The sequence below is a fragment of the Lycorma delicatula genome, chromosome 10 (assembly GCF_047948215.1).
Source record: "Lycorma delicatula isolate Av1 chromosome 10, ASM4794821v1, whole genome shotgun sequence".
Lineage (NCBI taxonomy): Eukaryota > Metazoa > Arthropoda > Insecta > Hemiptera > Fulgoridae > Lycorma > Lycorma delicatula.
In genome coordinates, this window is record NC_134464.1 from 18,516,388 (window position 1) to 18,531,559 (window position 15,172).

General features: G+C 30.0%; 2 long non-coding RNA genes across 4 annotated transcripts in view; one reads left to right on the forward strand and one right to left on the reverse strand.

Annotated features, from left to right (window-relative positions):
• Window positions 1-15,172, reverse strand: part of LOC142331645 (uncharacterized) — a 65,703-nt gene that overhangs the window by 24,489 nt on the left and 26,042 nt on the right. For both annotated transcript variants that reach the window (XR_012758061.1, XR_012758060.1), the window contains exons 2-3: window positions 5,720-5,889; window positions 3,719-3,975 (exon numbers count right to left, since the gene is read on the reverse strand). This is a non-coding gene — a long non-coding RNA (uncharacterized LOC142331645). The remainder of the gene's footprint in view (window positions 1-3,718; window positions 3,976-5,719; window positions 5,890-15,172) is intronic.
• Window positions 8,079-15,172, forward strand: part of LOC142331644 (uncharacterized) — a 104,219-nt gene continuing 97,125 nt past the window's right edge. For both annotated transcript variants that reach the window (XR_012758059.1, XR_012758058.1), the window contains exons 1-2: window positions 8,079-8,287; window positions 9,139-9,369. This is a non-coding gene — a long non-coding RNA (uncharacterized LOC142331644). The remainder of the gene's footprint in view (window positions 8,288-9,138; window positions 9,370-15,172) is intronic.

Consider the following 15,172-nt stretch of genomic DNA (forward strand, 5'->3'; position numbering starts at 1 on the left):
TTTATTTGTCTGTTATTGACAGCGATTATTTTTTCTGGACTGTTAGTTCTCATCCATACATTTGTCACTTCATTTTTGGTACTGTCAGTCAACGCGTACAAATTAATGCTTCCAAAATTTTAATCTGTATTTCAGTTGAATGTTTTTTATAATATTAATTTTTATCATAAATAATACATTTTTCCAATTCATGATACAATATAATTTAATTTTTGCTACATTCTCAGCATTTTTTAAATTATACTGCTACTAGTATTGTATTATTACTAATATTATATTGTAGAACTTATGTAGAACTCTACATAGGTAATGAGCATTTAATATTTACTACATTCAACTTCATAGACACACCTTTTGAAAATATTTGCTGAGCTTTCGAATGATTAGAGACTGTTTAAAAGAAACATAGAAATTATGCTTTGTTACATAACTTCTCACTCTTAGCATAAGGAATTTAATAAAAATATACATATAAATCATGATTCTACTGCCTGTCATAAGAGGGGAATGGGAACTCTGTATGTTATATATTTCAGTCTGATATCTCAGCTGTGTTCTGAGATGTAAACAGGTATACTCAAAAAAACCTCAAACCATTCTTTTCTTACGCTTATTAAAATCGCTATAATTTTAAAAAAAGTACCAAATAGCATTATGAGAACAGAATTGTTGCAGTATAATTATTTATTAATGTCATATCATAATTAATTTATTAATGCCATGCCAAAATTATTTATTTATTAATTCCATCCTTTGGATTCCAAAGTATACTCTGATATTTCCACACAAGTGGGTTTGGGCAAGACAGTCTCTTGCTCATTGAAGGAAGAATGATAAAAATATATTGTTCTGGGTTGTGGGTTTTTCTTTACACCATGATCAATCAGCAAGTTGCTCATCCTTTTATTGCCCAGTCCCTTATCCTTGGTTTCTTTTTTCTTGGATAAATTCATGAACACCCACTGCAAGTGGGCTTGTCTGGAGATTCTATTAATATTTCCCTTGATATATACCATGGATACACTATGCTGTTTGCTTTATGATGGACTCTCATTGCCTACTTGGATGCTACACAATGAGACTAATCCATACAGCCATAAAGCCATACAGCCTATAAAACAAAGCTGTTATCTAAAACCAAACCACGTAACAGTTTTTATATATATATGTCTTATGTGGCAAATAACTTGCAATCCTGTAAATTGTTCAAAAATTGTAAATGCAAATGTAAATGTAAAACATTTTGCATCAATAAGCAAACAACTACTTTCTTAACAGTAGATTGCTTGCTGTTAAAAATAACTTAATGAACAATATTAAAACATATTTAAAGATTAATTAAATGATAGAAACATTTTTATTATTCTTGATGGATGATGTTTAAGACAAATTCACTTATACGTATTTCTGTGTCTAATCTACTAATAGATTGACATTTTTTTATAATTTCAGCAGAACTTTTTAAAACAATTTCTCCGGAATTTAAGATTTAGGCACACTGTAGTCAATTCCTAATATTAATAAATTAAGTTATATTAATTAAATACAGATGAACTGAAGAAATTTACACAAGAGTTTTTAAAATTACATATTTCAATTTAAGATATCAAAAACTGTTAAAGATAACAGGATTCATGTTCATTTTTATAAAAAAAATACATTTGATAAAAGAAATTACAAACAAAAGAACCAAAATTAAAACACTTAATGTTAATATTAAAGGGGTTGGTAAAGGACATCACTGAAAAATGATATGAAAAATGTCAGATCCACAAAGTACTGATTCACTATATATTTTGGAAGAATGAAACTGCAATTAAAGTAATCCCAATCTCAAATCAAAGTACAGTTATTACATTTTATTTGATAAGTAAAAGAATGTTGATCTTGCAATGGAATACCACAAGCAACCCATGTCAATTATGCTATAAAATCCACTGATTCTTTAGCTGTGCCATTAATTTCACTATCCTAACTGCAAAATAGTTTATCCTAACTACAAATTGATAAAGAATTATAATCTATCATTCTGTGATCAAAAGCAAAATGGAATATTTTTTTTATATATTAATTTTATTAAGAAATCATCTACAAAAAAGACTCGTGCATGATTAATGACTTCATAATCTTAATACGAGGCATGTTTTTAAAGTACCGTTTTGAAATTTTAAAAAAACAAGTACACTATTCTTAACAATTTTATTTTTTTATCTACTTTTCTACATAATTGCCACCAATATTAAGGCACTTGCTGTATTGTGCAACCAGCTTTTGAACACCATCGTCATAGAAGTCTGCCGCCTGACTTAATAACCACTGCAACACGATTGCTTTGACAACATCATTGTAATGGCACTGACCACCCAGATGTTTCTTCAAATGCAAGTTATTCCCAACCAAATCAAGCTGATCAAGTTGTTCCCAGCCAAATGATGTGACAAATTCTTGAATTTGATTAGCTGCATGTGGACAGGGGCATTGTCACAAGAAAAGGATCCCTTTCCTCAGCATGCCACGCCTTTTGTTTTGGACTGCATGGCGCAGTTTTATTAAGGTCTCACAATATGTCAGAGTTTATTTTGTCAGCACAAGGTCACTCCACTAGCAACACCCCCTTTCTGTCCCGAAACATCGTACACAATGATTTTCCGGGCTGAAATTTTTGCTTAAACTTCACTTTCTTGGGTGATATTGAATGCTGCCATTCCATAGATTGCTGCTTCTATTTCGATGTAACATAAACCACCTGTTTCGTCGCCTGTGACAATTTGGCTTAAAAAATCACCCTTTACACAATTCCTCTCGATAAAAGTCAACACACTACCTAAAGGTTTGGTTTTGTATACCTCAGTCAACATTTCTGGTACCCAGCGTGAGCACAATTTTCGATAATTTAAGTGTTTGGTCACAATTTCATGGACAACACTTCTTGAAACTTGAGGAAACTCTTCAGATAGTGAAGAAATCGTAAAGCGTCTGTCTCTCACTTTTTCGTCAACTTTCTGCACCAAATCTTCAGTAATGACAGAAGGTCATCCATTCTTTTCCTCATCGTGAAAATTCTGGCAGCCATCTTTAGAAGCGCTAACCCATTTTTGTACCGCTTTTTCATACCCGTTTTCATCGCTCATAATATTTTCTCTATACACTTCACTGATCTGATAATGAATTTCAGCCACTTTCGTGCCTTTAGCACTAAGAAAATGAATCACACCATGTATTTCACAGTTGGCAGGATTCTCGAACAGCGGAGTTATTTTAAATACTCGCAAACAAACACAGTTAAATATTACCGTAATGGCGTCTGTGGCTTGCCAATAGATGCAGGTACACAGTCCACATATGTGGAATGCCGACCACAGCATAGCAGCGGTGGAATTTCAAAATAGTACTTACTTTAAAAACATACATATAAAGATATTCATAAATACAAAAGTACAAAATGTTTTAAATTTAATTCTTCTACTAGCTGCATTAATTTTTTTTCTCAATATTTAATACTTTTACAGAGATCTCTGCTTCATCAGAATATTTTAATCGTGTTTTTAATTTAATCTTTATAAAACTTGATAAAGCAGATATCTCTACAAAAACATACTATATATACTAAAAGTGTAGGAAAAAATAGAGAAATGGAAAAATTAATTTTTATAAATACTTATATTCTGCTGCTAAATACTATATTTGCTAAACTGTTTATTGAAAATACAAAACTAACCTGCGAAGCTGATTTATTTGTCATATGACCACGGATTCCCCACATCTGTTGAAATTGAACTCAATGAAATTCAATTTCATTGAATGTTTCAGTTATAACAGCAATAAATACATTCTTAACAAGCCACGCCAAAAAAAAAATCATGGTGCTAAAATAAAATACAGCTCGCCAGCCAGGCAAACTATCTATAGCACGGTACATAATAAATACCCAGCCTTCTTGCGAAGCAGCTTGGTAGACAGTAAATATGCTTGTAGCTAAAACAAAAACATTGTTAAAAATAGAAAACAAAATATAATTACATTAGTAAATTTGATTCATAAGTGAAATGGTTTCATTGGAATAGCTAATTATTTAAACTTATTCATTAACACAGACATGATACAGTACCTTTATTTATTTGAGTCAACAGATGAGGTGTGGAGTAATTAGAGGAGGAAACCATTAGTTACAGAGTTACTATTGTTGACTTCAGAGAATTGTAAATGCTGTATTGCGTTATGTGTATGTGAAGGTACCCAGTAGCATGACAATTTTTTTTAACGAGAAATTCATTTGTCTTCTTGAGCATGTGTCGCACGAAGATGACACAGCACATTGACATAGCGATGAAGTTTTCTAAACATTTTCTAGAAATTTCTACTTCACACAGTAATCTTATTAAAAGATTGTGTAAAACAGGTTCCAATAAAGATAAAGTGGAAAACCATCTAGACTTAAAAATTCAGAAGCTACTGAATATTTCTGACACTATTCAACAAAATCCATCAAAACCAATATGTAAGCTAGAATAGCAGTACAAAGTTGAAAGTTGCTACTACAAACTAGAATAGTCAAACTACAAGAACAGTCAGACAAGAACTGAACCTTTTCCCCGATAAAGTACATCTTAATTGAAGTACGGGTTGAATTTAACAGATACTGCATTGTGGATCATAGATTCTTTTAGAAAACTAGGAAAAATAATGATGCTTCTGAAATTTTAATTAACTTTATAACTACAGGGAAGTAAAGAACAGTTATGCCTGGTTCCAACAAGGTGGCACTACCGCAGGCACAGCTAACTCAATTGTCAAGTGCACAGTAAATTTCTCAACACCTGTATAACATTAAGTTGAAGCTGAAGTAAACGACAACATACCGCTTAATAATTCTACTTCTATTTGCACTTCACAGTTTCAAAATGCTATTCAAATATCATCCCATTTGTGTATTATTATTATGCAACCTTAACTTTAACGGTCTACTTTCACTTTGGTGTTTCTGTAATCTTAAAGAGAAATTTAAAAAAAAAATTCACGATTACATAAAATCATCAATCTATTCAAATAGTCTTCTGTTTATTAATAATAATAATATATTTTTTACACAGCTAAAACAGGCTGATGTCCAAAAACAGTTAATGACAGATGATAATGAATTCTGTAGCATGTGAAAAATGCAATGTCTGACCAGGGCTTGAATTCAGAACCTACCAATGAAAAGCAGAGATGTTGCCACCCACAGAGATCAACATAATAATATTAAAAAAATTATTAGAATAATGAGAAGCTAATTAAAAATCAAATACTTATAATCAATCACTTGCTCAGCATCATCTAATATGATGGTAGCTCAAATCAACTGCTCACACTGTACTTATTCATCAGCTGCTGTGACTGCTAATGCTATAGAACCTGGCATTGTCTAAAGCAGAAGTAAACAGTCTAGATGGATGAATATCTGGAAAATACACACATTCAGATGATTACACTGATAAACATAGTTTTTGTTTCCTACCGTGCGAAACATGATTTTAATGTGCTTTTTGATGTTGAAAATGAATATGAATTCAGAATCTTTTATCTCCACTCTTAGTGGAGCTATTTTACCACATTTTTGGATGAAATTTACTTTTTCTAAATTTTTTTTATCTGAAAGTAATAATTAAAAATAACAGTATTGTAACATTTAATTAAAACACAGATAATAATTAAAATAAGATAATCTTAATATAACTACCTCCATATTCTTCCCAAACAACTGAATTCAGATCAGATGCAGAGATTATTTATTCATCGGTCGGTGCATTAGAAATTGGTGTAATAATATGTTGTGACATAATAGGGGTCATCTGTTTATAGTAAGTACTTAACTCTTTCAGCACAGCAGGAGATACCATTTCAAGAGTTCTATTAAGAAATAAATTACACATATTTATTATGTTTATATTTATAAACAATTAAATAAAATAAATATAAATTAAAGAGATTATAATATTAAAACAACACAAATATACAGGTGTCCGGGCTAAAGGTAATCAAAAGTAAGGGCTTGTATTTAGAAAACCAGCTGTCATAATCTCTTAAATGTAGACTCAATTGACAGGAAATATCTCCAAGATTTGTTCTGTCTATTCTCAAGGTCAGTAGAATATGCAAGCAGACTCACAATGCAATTATAATCAGTTAAGATGTGAACCTCACAACAGACGCTTCAGTCGTGCTTTGGTTAGTAGAATTTCAATCAGTTATGCGTTCAATGGCATATATGAACTGAATAGAATATCGATCCTCCTACATCCTAGCCTATTTGTCAGTGGGATATGAGAACGACTTTAAAAGAAACTGGAAGCATAGTTTCACAAACTGGAAATCCAAAAGTTTCACTTAATGACAAGACTGTGGATTGTGTGTGTGATGAGTTCACAGCCAGTCCTGGAAAGTCAATTAGGCAGGTGTTACAAATTGCACTGTTCAAGACATTGTCCATAAGCAGCTCTATTTGGTTGAAATTTTTAATTTAAATCTTACGAGAGAGAGTGTATTAGTATGCAATACTAGTGAAAAAAAAAAAAAAAATCTAGTGAAAGGGGAGTGAGAAAATTTAAACAGCATTACAACTATGGATGTTTATTTATTTATTTATTTTTTTTACTTCAGTATTTATTCACTAACTGCGCTCGGAAAAAAATTACAAAAATGTGTATTTCTATGAATATAAAATATTAACACTCGGATGTTATTTTGCTGAATCGGTTACATTTTATCGTCCGATGACTCCTCAAAAGTGACCGGCATTATTCTGCTGTCGAGTTCCATTAACAATATATCCCAGTCTGGCGAGCATTTTTTAAAATAAATAGGTAAAATCGGTTTAAAACAGCAATATTACATCGCCTTGTTTTACAACGGCCACATTAATTTGCTGTTATATCTGCCCCAGATTTTACTTTTAGTTTCAATACATCTAAAATACCTCAGATACTAAATGTAACGGTCAGAACTGTTTTCTCTGAAAGTAATAATGTTCACTATATGAAGCTTTTACACGGATGAATATTATCTGCATATTGGTGGGCTTCTTATGTCGACTTGCAATCGTATAGTCGGTTCGGTAAATAAGGGGAAGTGAAACCATTTATTTCCAGTCTTCACTTTTCCTTATAAGCCTAGCATGAGAACTTGTTATTCTTAAGTTGGCTGCGTTGTTTTCAGAAGCGACTTGTGAGTCGTGTCATGTGTCAGATACCATTATATAAATGAAATTATCAACCATTAGCGCGCACGCACACACACACACACACACACACACACACAGAGAGAGAGAGAGAGAGCGAGAAAGGAAGATAAGCTTGTACGAAGAAGAGTTGTGATTATAATTTCAAGGTAAAAGAATATTCCATAAAGAGGTCTGGATAAGTATTTATTTATCTGTTAGAAGCCCCACGGTCGGCGAAGTATTTTTATTTTATCATAAATACCGCTTTGAATTACGTATATTTATGATACATGACTATGTATACAGATTTTAAACACCGCCAGAATGTCTTTAAATAAGTAATCTTTTTATTACTGAATAAATCGAATACGAATAGGTTTTGTTCGGAAAAATTTAAGTTTTAGCTCTCGGTTCATCGGTTGATATTTGAATACGATGTGAAATTGTGTTGTTTTATAAATACCGGTATAATGAGTTCCTGTGGGTATTAAACGATTTCAATATTCGTTAACATTTTGGAAATCTAGTTAGTTAAATACATTTGGTTGCTTTTTGTATTCATAACCTCATTTTCTTGAGAAATCATTGAAATTATTTCACAGTGCGATTCTGATCGATTAAAGCGTTAGAAATTCCTCATATTGTTGTAAAACTTATTTATTAAATAAAAAATACCATTTTAAATATATTATCGTAAATATTTTAAAAGTATAGGCAAAATGAAATGATTATTCGAAAATGTAAATCAAATAATTCTACGTTAATATAGAACTATAAGGAAAAAGAGGGGGTAACTTTATTTAGTGTGATTACGAGAGATGTATAAAGACAAAAGAGACATATTTTATATATTGCGTAATTCCTGTGTTTGCATTAGTTACAGACTAGCTGCTGTACTCGGCTCGTTCGCTGTCTTTCTCATACGTTATTTCTCTTTCTGTACAATTCGGACCGCACAGTTATCTGATCTACATGCACCAAAACATTGTGTTACGTCCATGAAAAATGCATTATTTTGCAGTTATCTTAAGTTTTACGAATATAAATACAAAAACAATAGAAAAGGATTTTTCTACACAAACTCGGCAGGTAATTTAAATATTAGTATTTTGTACTATGAAAAATAGTATGGTACTAAATAATGTGTTTTTGATAATAAATATTAACAGAATAAACGGGAATTGTGAAAATTAAATGAACTAAATATTTTTATTTTTATTTTTTAAATCGACACCGATCGATTTAGACATAGACATTCGATATAGACGATATCTGTCGATATATACAACTACATTAAATCTAGTAAAAGAAGTTTTAGGTTATGTATTTACACGGTTTTTTTAAATTTATATAGTAATGATATAGATGAGGTTTAAACTGTAGTAAACATTCCGGAGGTCATAAGAAGAAAGAAAGGAAAGTAAAAGAGAATTAATATTATATATTTTATAATTTTCATAATATAATTTGTCAAATATAATACAATAATTTATTTAATTCGTACAAACAAATTTAATGCCGGGTCCGCTAGATAAAAATTTGCTCTGTAAGATTTCAAAATAAAATAACTTATTTTAAGTACGACTACAATAAAAAGAGGAAAGCCGGTTTATTTTAAGATAACCTTTCACTAGATAAAGTAAACTAGATTAAAGTAACAAAATTTTATATGTATAAAATAATCATGAAATAAAGCCGGAATCGAACTCAGGACCGAGTGTGCAAACCTCTCCTAGCAAAAAGTAGGATTTTACTTTTTTAACGGGCAATATGTACACGATTATCAAAGGTGAATTCAAATCCAGTAGGATTATTACAGGAAGGAGTAGTAGACAGTATTATCGAATAATATGTATCTCGGTAGCGATTGAAACACAACCTATTTTTTAACTTTTTATGTAAAAAATAATCATTTAAATTTTTTTTATTTTTCTGTTTAGCCTCTGGAACCACGTAATATTATTACTTTAGAGGGTGAATGAGTTTAGTCTTGTACAGTGTCAGCTCGACCGTTCCTGAGATGTGTGGTTAATTGAAACCCAACTCGCCAAAGGACACCGGAATCCACGATCTACTGTTCAAATCCGTATAAAAGTAGGATTTGAACCTTAGAACTCTCGATTTCGAAATCAGCTGATCTGCGAAGACGAGTTCACCGCTAGACCAACACGGTAAGTTAATTTTAAAACGGTTGTATTAAAACTTATTTGGTTACTGATCTAGGTTAAAGTTTTCAGTATTTGGACTACACCTTTATCCGCAGGTGCAATTATCAAAAGGCACGTTCTTAACTGCTTTATTTGAACAGAAGTAAAAAATTGTACATTGCAAGTAAAAATAATTTTAAAAAAATGAAATAAAGTTAAAAATTAAACATTTATATATTTATAAATTCTGTATCATAGCGATCATTAGAAAATAAATATTCACAGTCATTATAACATCTTGAAAGTAGCAGACACGAATTCATAATTTGGAGAAATATTTAAATAAACTCAAATAAATTTTGTAACATTGGATAAAGGTGTATGATTATTTTATATTTTGGATACCGGATGTAAAATTAGACGATTATCTTTTCTGTTTATATAAGTTATTTCTTTTAACGAATAATATTTTTGAAAAAAAAACTTATTTTACAAATTAATTCTTTTACATATAGATACACGAAATTTCTTAATTTTTCTAAGTCGACAAAATCATTTACGTATTACGTAATTCCATAAAATTATCTTCAATTATATAACTGTTTTATGAAACTAATAATATTTGTACTAACAATTTTTTATATTTTTCTCCATCATAGCATCTAAATTGGTAGTAAAAAATTTAACAATCGAACCGAGACCGTTAACAATTCCTCTTTTATTTACTTAATTACTTACCAAGACTATTTTTAACTTTTCATTTATTAACATTTTTGTACGAATAATACTTCTATCTCTAGACTTATGACTATTTTTACTTACATTATAGAATTTATAATTAAAAGTTACGATTAAAATAATTTAATACATATTCAGAAATATTATTCAAATTTTATAAACGATTTAAAACTTTATCTATAATAATGTTCGGTAAGAGGCTTCTAATTTGGCTAAATCCAATTCTATCGGGATCATTTACGAATTAATTTCAGCCGCTCCAGGATGAATTCATTTAGGAACAGGACCTGCAAGAGAATTCAAATACCGATTAGTTTCTGTATTCGGAAGATTTTTCTGTTGTATCTGTTTAACCTTTCGAGGTCGTTAAATGTATTTTGATTTTTTTATTATACGTCGTTCATCTATTTCTGCTGTTTTTCACTGAACTTACTTTTCCTTCATCCTATCTATTTTTCGCTTTACTTCGTATTTGGAGAGTCTTGATATAAACATCAGGTGGGATATCCAGTAAATCTTTATTTATATTTATTTTTCCTTGAATTTTTAATTTTTATTTTTTTCATTAGTTTCCTTGACTTGTTTATGCAATTTTTTCACCTTTTCTTTACGATCGCTAATGTAATCGTTTATTACCTGCCGCTGTATATCAGCTTCTAATAATGAAGTCGGGTTATGTCCGTAAAATTTTCCAACCGTTTTAATTTGGTAACAGAATAAACGCTACTGTTATACGCAATAACTGCATATTTTATTTTATTTTTAATACTTTCGTTTTTTACTTTTTGTCGGTTGTTAAAGATTCTAATATGTTCAATTAGCGTAGACTGAAATCTTTCACGTTGACGATGGATGTTGTGTTTCTAAAATATATTTTAATTTTATATATCCGCATTAATTTTTTAATTATTGAATTCGGTGTCGTTATTAGAAATAATTTTTTCAGGTATTTTATAACGAGTTAATTAATTTAATAATTTATCAGCTGCTTCGGTCGATTGTGATATTTCAATCCGTTATACTTGTGTATACCTAAAATACTATCTAAATTGACAAAATCTTTTGTTTTTAAAAAAAAAACGCTGTCAATATGAAGTACTTTCAGTGGTTTAGGTGTTGGAATCAAATTCATTTCTAAACTTAAAGGAATTCTTTCACGATTTGTTTTTAAACGAATTTCACTGTACAATTTTGGATATGTATTTTTAAATGCGAGGTATAATATTAGCGGATCTAAAACGATCAAAAATATTTTTAAGTCACGATATATGTTCTTCTAAACCAGTTGAATAAATAAGATAAACAGATTAATTTTATTCTGAATTCCAAGTAGTATATTCATGTGTTGGCAAGGTAGGTAAGCTACCTTACCTACCTTCCAACACATTATGAATACACTATTAATGAAATCTAAAGTAGATTTCATTAGAAAGCTACCTATTGTAATGGATAACATGATTCGACTTCGGGAAAATTTCGATATATCTTCGCGTTTCACATCCTCCAGACTCCAAAGCCACCTTCAGCTCAAAAGCATATATATATATTTAACTTTCTCGTGGACAAGATAACTGCCGTAATTTTCCGCAAATCACTTTCAAACTGTTCCCTAAAAAAAAAAAAAATGCGACCCAAAATCTCAGACGAGTTTGTTAACGGCCAAAATCGGTCCATGGGGATGGAAATGGGGGGCTTTTTCGAAAAAACAAAATATTGCTATAACCTTTTTATTAAGTAAAATATCGAATTCGTTTATGTTCCTACGATTCTTCGGATAACAGCCTAAAACATTTGTAAGTTTTTTGATATCACCAACCATTGGCTCAGGGGGTGGAAAAAATGAGGTTTTGAAGACAAAAAATCATACCTCCCTTAATAGGCACAGTATCGCATCGCTTTAAAGTTTTTATTTCATAAAATATAGCCTAATCTAAGTACAATTAATCTAAAATTTGTCGCATCGAGTCCAGTTCATATTATTAATCGATTCATGAAAGGCGGAGTGTGGTTCGATTCTTCAACAGTTGTACAAAACCTTGAAAATTTGAACGCGTTTAATTTTATTCGCTGTACGTTAATTTTATTCAATATAATATAGAAAACATAAGAGTAGTGTCCTGAATAATGACAACCCATTTCTTCTCCTCTTTAATGAAGATATTTTCAACAGTTACAGGCTTTATACTCTTGTCTAACATGTTATAAATTTTAGATCCTAAATAGACAAATGATTTTCGAAACCGTTTTTTAAATACAGCCGGGATTTGTGAGTTTTCTGCATCCATCCTTTTTGTATTGTACACATTGTCTATTTTATGATTTTTACAACTATTGAAAAATACTCTTGATAATTTTTATATGTATAGATTCTTTACGGGTAAAATATTCAGCTTATCGGAAACCTCAAGAGATGGGTTGAAACTGCTTTTAAAATCAATAATTCTAATTATTCTTTTTTGTGCTATTTCCACATTTAAGTGAGATTTATAAGCGTCTGCCCGATGTTCGGTTCCAAATTCAAGACTAGATTTCATAAGTGCATTATATACATACAAATCAACCGTTTGTAATCGCAATAATTATTTTTAACGTTAATTAAACCAGGTTAGCGAGCGAAGTGAGTGTAGGTTATTCCTTTTTTTTAGTACTTATTTTTTTACCAGGATTTCTCTTAATATATTAACCTTAGAGATTGGTATCGGATGATTTTTTTCTTCTTAATTTTAATTTCTAGTTATCGTTTCGACCCCCGCCACAGCTTATCGGTGTTTATCGACATATACCGGTGAAGTTCCGAATATATAATAATATTAGTAAATATTTCGATATTTCATCTACGTATTTGATGTGTGTCTACATTCACTGGAGAAATGTCGATCGACATTCTCAAATTTCTTTCTTTCACGTTTACATGTATATTACACGCGTGTAGTGCAAAATAACGAAATTTTTGGTGCGGGTAGTTCGTGAATTAGGAGGGATTTAATTCGGGCGAAAGGGATTTCTAACGAAAAATTTGTTTTGTAACTCGTAACTTACGTCTTAAATAAGGTTACAATATTTCAAATTTTATAAAAATCAGAGGCGAGTCCATAACAACTGTAACTACCGTTACGTTTATCGTGCAATTCTAACCCGGTATTAAAATAACCTCGTTATTTAAAGGCCTTTCTGTCAAACGGGAATATAGATCTATGAGAATTATGTTAATACGTTAAAATATGTTTAGTATTACTTAAAGTGAAGCGTAGAAAAATATTATTTTAAACAGCATTAATGAAAGAAGATTGTAAAACATGTTTTGCAAGCATATATAGTATTTCGTTTACGTTCCTTTTCTATCTTCCAACGATTTTTATTTTGCTTCGCCTGATCATATTACCGTACAGATTAAAATTTAAATTATGGAAACGGATTCGTATTATGAAACCGTGGAATACTAGGAGGTAGAAACAAATACGGATCTACGTAGTTAGAAAATTTCTACTTTATCATGCGTTTGAAATCTTTTGTCAGCCATTTTCGATCCGCCACATTTAATCAATTTTTTTTTTTAAATAGTTAACGATACACGATTGCAATGCAATGCTTTACGGAAAAAACAATGGCGGAAACGATTTCTCATAACGCCTTGTTTTTTATTTATGAGCAATGAAAGTTGGAAAAACGGAAAAATCACGATAGAAGTAAAACGAGTTAAAACCCCCGCAGTAACTTTTTTGTTACGTATACCCTTCAGAATTACATTTGATAACAAACTTTACACAGTTAATGTTGGAATTATGGCCCCAAACTCTAATAAAAACAGCCTTCTCAATAGTTATAATACAAAATAACATAATTTCCAATACTACTACAAATTAAACGGGTAGGACAACTGAGGTATTATTATGTTTTATAAAGATTGTTAGAGTACTCGAAAATATTAATAAAATTTTTTGGGTTATAATTACGATTCTGTTCCAAAATATGTGTGGGAAAATTAGATCGTTATTTGGGTCCTTTTTACAGTTGATGTGTTCTTTAATCCTAGTCGAAAAGGATAAATCGAAAACGATTCCCCTGTAGGATGTTGACATTTTGGATTCAGGACTTTTGTAATATCTAGTTTTGCACCTCTCCTTGAAGGCTTTTCAACGATATATCATAACTAGGGTACTTGTTTTCATCGGTTCCAAAGTTATAGCCAAATAATTTTCTTTTTAATTTAAATTTATTGATTTATTACTAATTATTAACCTCCGATTCTAAAAAAAAAAAAATACATTAAATAATAACAATAAATAAATTTGTTAATGAAATATAATTTTATGTACTTTTCATTTTAAAAAAAAATGTGTATATGTAATTAAATAGGCGTAAAAGGAAGTTATCTGGTGTCCACATCAGATTTTTTATACGGTAAAATATTTACAAAATTCCTCATCTTTTCAAAATTTAAAAATTTCCTTTTTAAATCGGTTTATTATTATTTTGTAAATTTCATATTTAAACGTGAACGCATGATATTTTTGATAGCGATTAAAATGCTCTAACTCGATTCTCAGGTATAAATTAAAATAATATTTTAATTAAAAGGTTCGTTTCTTTTGCGTATACAACACGGGAAAAAACTTTTTCGACATAAAACACGTCTTAAAAACTATTAAATGATTTTATTTAAATATGTTATTTTTCTTATCTAAGTTAACGTAGACGCTACCGTTTTATAAATTTTTTATTATTGTTTGAAGATAAAGTTTTTTTAAATTTCAAGGAATTTTTTTGTGTTGCCATAGCAACAGCTATTATATTGTCTTCCACCTGCGGTTATTTAAAGTAATTTGTACGGTTAAACTGCTCAGTATTTCGTATAGTTTATTGTTTAATTATATATATTTTGATATGACCCATATATATATATATATATATATATATATATATATATATATATATATATATATATATATATATATAAATAATATTATATATATAATATATATACTGTATATTTACTTCATTTTTTTCTGGGGCAATAAGGATTCTAGCTTTGACAAGTGTAATTTTTCTCTTATATTTATGCTTTTTTATATACTATTCGTTTAATTAT